Source organism: Rattus norvegicus, chromosome 11 (genome assembly GCF_036323735.1).
Source record: "Rattus norvegicus strain BN/NHsdMcwi chromosome 11, GRCr8, whole genome shotgun sequence".
NCBI lineage: Eukaryota > Metazoa > Chordata > Mammalia > Rodentia > Muridae > Rattus > Rattus norvegicus.
This window is the reverse complement of record NC_086029.1, coordinates 29789510-29795543: the sequence shown is the minus strand read 5'-3', so window position 1 is coordinate 29795543 and position 6034 is coordinate 29789510.

The following is a 6034-nucleotide window of genomic DNA, read 5'->3' as shown; positions in this document are numbered from 1 at the left end:
ACTTAAACCCCATTAAACAAGAAGGCATCTTGTTGATACTGGAGACCTAGTTAACTACTTAATGTCAGTGAAGTAAAGAATCTTGTAGCAGAACCTACAGCCACCTTTTTACTCAACCAGCATAATCACAATGGGATTTTTTTTAAATGTGTTTTAATTGAAATAGAATTATGTGATTTCCCCCATGCCATATTCCTTTCCTTCACCTAGTCCCTCTTCAGTTGATAGCCTCTTTTTCTTAGATTATTATTGTTATATACATGAGTGCATACACACACACACACACACACACACACACACACACACACGAATGTTCTGTTCTGTCTGTTTTGTTGTTGCATGTATATTGTTCAGGGATGACCACTCTCTAATGAACACTCAATCAGTAAGGCAGCACATACCTGGGAAAGACAAATTCCCTTCCACCCCTAGTTAAAGACTCCTGGAAGCTAACCAATGGGATCGTTTAGTTTAAGAACATATGGGATGGGGAGGAAATAGTGATTAATGGTGAAGGGAAGAAAATGGAGGTAAGGAAACAAAGGGTGGATTTGGCCAAATCACACAATCTTCATGCATGAAATTGTCAAACAATTAAAAATTAAAAGTCATAAAAAGAATAATGTATCAGTGTTGGTTCAAAAGTCTACCTTATAAGTATATCAATCATATATAGTAGAAATAAAATGCATTAAAACTGCATTATCTAGGTATAGTTTCTGCAAATCTGAAGCTATTCTCATGGTTCAGTTTTGCATAACGGTACAATTGATCAGTAGCAAGAACTTTACTTTTATCTCTACAAGTAACAAGTTGAGTTAATTTTGTTCAATGGAGGATTTTACTGTTGTATCCATATTTTCTTTTTTAATGGAATACCTCATTTATTTGCATTTCAAATGTTATCCCCTTACCTGGTTTCCCCTCCGGTAACCCCCTATTCTATCTTCCCTCACCCTGCTTCTATGAGGGTGCTCCCCCTACCCCACTCCTGACTCCCAGCCCTGGCATTCCTCTACAATGGAGCATCTAGTCTTCCCAGGACAAAGGCCTTTCTACCCATTGGTGTCCCACAAGGCCATCCTCTGCTACATATACAGCTGGAGCCATGGATCCCTCCATGTGTGCTCTAGTTGGTGGTTTAGTCCCTGGGAGCTCTGCTTGGTCTCACTGGTTGATATTGTTGTTCTTCCTATAGGGGTAGAAACCCCTTCAGCTCCTTCAGTCCTTCCCCTAATTCCTATATTGGGGACCCTGTTCTCAGTCCAATGGTTGGCTGCAAGCATCTACCTCTGTATTTGTCAGGTCCTGGCAGAGCCTCTTAGGAGACAGCTATATCAGGCACCTGTCAGCAAGCACTCTTGGTATCTGTAATAGTGTCTACACTTGGTGTCTGTATATGGGATGGACCCCCAGGAGGAGCAGTCTCTGAATGGCCTTTTCTTCAGTCTCTGCTCCACATTTTGTCTCTGTATTTCCTTCCTTGAGTATTTTCTTCCCTCTTCTAGGAGGGACTGAAGCATTCATGCTTTGGTCTTCCTTCTTGAGCTTCATGTGGTCTGTGAATTGTATCTTGAGTACCCATATTTTTCTATCTCAGAAGAAACTGAATAATTTAGAAGCATCAAGAAGTTTATATAGCTCCTGATCATTTGGGTGAGTTAATATTCATACCTAAAGTTAGCTACTGGAAGATATTCCTTCTCCCCCTCTCCCCTCTTCTCCTCTCTGTCTCTGTCTCTCTCTGTCTCTCTCTGTTTCTGTCTCTCTCTGTCTCTGTCTCTGTCTCTGTCTCTCTTTCTCTTTCTCTCTCTCTCTCTCTCTCTCTCTCTCTCTCTCTCTCTCTCTCTCTGTGTGTGTGTGTGTGTGTAGTACATTTTTGCTCCCCAGGACTCGAGCTATAGAGATTTAACTTCCTCCAAATAATTCTGCATTAAGATATATCAAAATGGAGCAGAACACTTTGACCTGATTCTGTCAATGCAACTTCAGCTGCACCATAGCTCCTGCTTTCCTGACAGAAAAGCATGCGGTTCTGAAGCAGTTCTGAGGCAGTTCCAAGACCTCAGTAATCTCTTTCCAACAGCAATAGAAGTGCTGCTTCTCTTTTATTACGTACTTCAAGCTTACTGCTTCCAAAGTCCCAATCTTCAGCCTTAGTCAGGTAAGTAACTGCTCAGCCTTGGTGTCCTTGTAGACTGTATCATGCCGATAATAGAAAACCTAAATGTTTCTGTATTTTGTATTTCATATCCGGTGTTGGTGTTAGAAAAATTAAATGGAAAGATTATCCTGAATTCAAAGAAACTGTCCCCCAAGGAGGGATTTCATGTACTATTCTGAGAGTCACTGAATTTAGATCTGAAACTATAAGACATGCTTTCACTTCCTGTACTGGTTTTTAGAAAAGCAAAATATTTTCATAAGAGTTCCTTTGGAAAGTTATCCTGGGAGATCTTGGTTCTGAGGACATTTCTTTCTGCACTTATTTCTCTCCAGATCCTACATTAAAGATTCACATTTTGTCCTGAAATTATTTTACAAAAGTAAAAGAGAATTTGCCTCTAGTGAAGGTCTTTTCTACTTCAGCCAAGTTGATAAATTTGGAGTTTTAAGGAAAAGATTGCCCTCGGTTGTGGGACTTCCAGCAGTATTCCTTGTCTCTTCCCAACAGATGCCAAAATCAATACTTCCCCATTTGTGACAACCGAAAGTTATCTCCACATATTTTGAGACTATTCCAGCTTGGTATCAATCCATGTAGACACCAAACCTTGACACTATTATTGATGCTTGCAGACAGGAGTCTGGCATGGCTGTTCTCTGAGAGGCTCTACCAGCTTCTGACGGATACTGATGCAGATACTTACAGCCAACCATTGGACTGAGCCAGGGTATACCTATGGACGAGTTACGGGGAGGACTGAAGGGACTGAAGGTGATTGCAATTTCATAGGAAGAACAACAGTATCAACTAACTGGACCCTTCAGAACTCCCAGAGACTAAGCCACCAACCAAAGAGCATACATGGGCTGGTCCATAGCTCCTGTTACAAATGCAGCAGAGGACTGCCTTGTCTGGCCTCAGTGGGAGGGAATGCACTTGGTCCTGTGGAGACTTGATCCTCTAGAGAAGGGGGATGCTAGAAGGGTGAGGCGGGAGTGGGTGGATGGGTGGTGGCGCACCCTCTTAGAGGGGAAGGGGAAGGGAAAAAGGTGGGGAACTCATAGATGGGGGACCGGAAAAGAAAGGGGAACAGCATTTGAAATGTAAATAAATAAAAGAACAAAAAAGTCAAAACACACAAAGGGAAATAAATATATCAGATGGTTAAAAAAAAAATAAGTCTTGTAAGAAGCAAAATCAACCACACTTAAAAACCACTGATCTAGAGCAAATACCAGAATTCAAACTGTTTGAAACTGTTGAAGTACTTTGGTTGAACTTATCAATCATTGAGGTACAAAAAAATTACATCTCCTCTGTTGGGTGGGCAAATTTTGTGTTTTTGTGCTCTGTGGAATTAGCAAAATTGCTGTAGCAGAGGACTTGAGGGTGGCCATAGAGTTAATAGGCCTATAAAATGTACCTATCTGCTGCCTTTATGCTGGTACTGTAGTTGTTCACTAGAGGGATGTGTAGTATTACAAGGTATCTAGGTTCACACTGGGCCTTCCCTTTGACAGTATAATGCCAACACCAGTCACTTCTGTGCCCACTAGCTAAACCAACATTGGTTGGCCCAACACTGGTAACCAGTATTAACCACTTTCTTATTTTCTTGCTTGTTTGATAGGATTTGTAAAGACAGGCTTTCATTACGTAGGCCAAGCTGTCTTCTCATGGCCAGTCATATTCATGCCTCAGCTTTCCAAGTACATGTGCCAATACACACAGACTTCTCTGAGCAATTTAGAGCAACCTACGATCCTCAAGAACACACTCTCACCCAGTATTTTACATATGGTTTATTGATATGGTTTTAACAATGGGCCTATAGGTTTGGAACAGACAGAGCTGACAAAGCCTAAAATACTTTTCTCTGTCTCTTTACAGAAACATGCAGACAATTCCTGTTTTAAACCTGACACCTGCAAATATTTAAACTCCCTAATTTAAACCCTTCATTCTCACATATTGAACCAGATTACATATAACAGCAGCAGTCACATTGGAAACAGTGTCTGATTCTTTCATGGGTTTATCTAGACACTACTTTCACTCCCATGAGAGTGAGAAGCTTGTCCAGTCCCATCCAAAGACCTTGTAGACGTCTCTGTTTATTGTATCTGTCTATAGGTCCAGCAGTTCTAAACACCTGTTATCTTGTGGTATAATTTTCTCTCCTTGAGCTCTCGAAATGCTAGAGAATACAGTGACCACAAGGAGCCAACTTGTCCTTCCTGGGTGTGTCCATTTACCTTCCAGGAAGGGTCAGCAATCAAGAGATGCAGATGACCTTTGTGATGAATGAAATAGTGTAAAGTATCCTTGGCAGAGCTGGGCTGGTTCTTTCTCATTTCACCATTCTTTTTTCTTTGTTACTGATGTTGGTTGAAAGGAAAAAAAAACCTTCAGAAAAGTTCTCCTAGCAGACCTATCAATTTTTAATTTTGTTTGTTCTCCCTGGTCATCATCAATCAAGCATTGCTTTCCAATTACAACTAGTCACTGCTATTATATTTCTCTTAACGATGCTTGAGACAACATAGTTAAAAAGTCCAATTAAATGAGTAATGTTTGAAACACAAAACACGTGAATGGTACTTTACTAATAAGACGCAGAATGCTAAAGTCTACATCCAAACAGAGGCTACTCTTCTTACACATCCTAGAAGCTGTTTTCATTGTATTGGAGACACACCATGTAAAGATGAGGTGACAAGCTTATAATATTCATGTGTATTCAATCTTGGAAATGACCATATTGGAAATATTGAGAAGAGATGGAATATTAAGGCTGTCTCTGGTGCTGGAGAGATGGCCTAGTGGTTTAAATTATTCGTTGCTCCTGTTAAGGATCTGGGCTCCATTCCCAGCATCCACATGGTGGTTCACAACTATCGCTAATTCCAGTTTGAGAGGAGGCAGAGACTTAATTTTACCTTTATAGGCACAAGGCATGGATGTGGTGCACATACACACATGCGGTGAAGACATTCCGAATAAAATAAATAAACGTACAAGAAGAGACAACTAAGGTATCTTATATGCAGTAACAATTTCCATATCAGGGTCTTCTTGTGACTATACAGACTGCTCAGGCTAATATTCTGTCACTAGCACTTGGTGAATATATAGATATAAGAATAGCTGCTTTGGTCACTGCCCACTTCATGCCTGTCCTATCATTGTGTACCTATTACAAGTGACTCTGTAGTCAAAGTGCACTAGAGCATGACCAGAAGAAAGCTATGGCTTGGCACAGGGTGGATATCACTCATAAGAGTTCCTTCACAATTTTAACAGATCCGTTCTAAATATAAACTTAAATATGCTTTGCATTTCATTACGATCAGAATGAATTTATATGAAATGCATAAATTCTAGCTATAATGTCGAAGCACAATCAATATCTGAATAAGCTATTTGAAAGTGAAGGAGAATGCTGATCAGGCAGTATTATGGCGCAAGGGCTACTTGTAAACATGAACATCTAAATTACAGTACACAGCCTGTGATAGCTTTGAGAAAGGAGGGGAGAGCAAAATTGGTTTGAGTGAGGAAATGAATAAATGCAGATGGTTTCAGAGAAGGCTTGAATATTCAGAGTTGAATTTCAAAAGGTTATCTTGGAACAATGTTGAAAGAGGAGGGTGGGGAGGGAAACAGCTTAGTCGCATCCCTCTTCTAGTAATCAGTGGAGTTCCCTTCCTGGTGATCAGAAGGCTAACAAGATCCTGCCTTCAGTCCATCCTCTACTCGAGAGTTACCACCTGAACATGTCTTCCTTTTCAACAGGCAATAGGAGTCTCATGATTATTCTGACAATTACATTATTTTGATTTATCTCCTCATGTTTCGTTCTTGAAT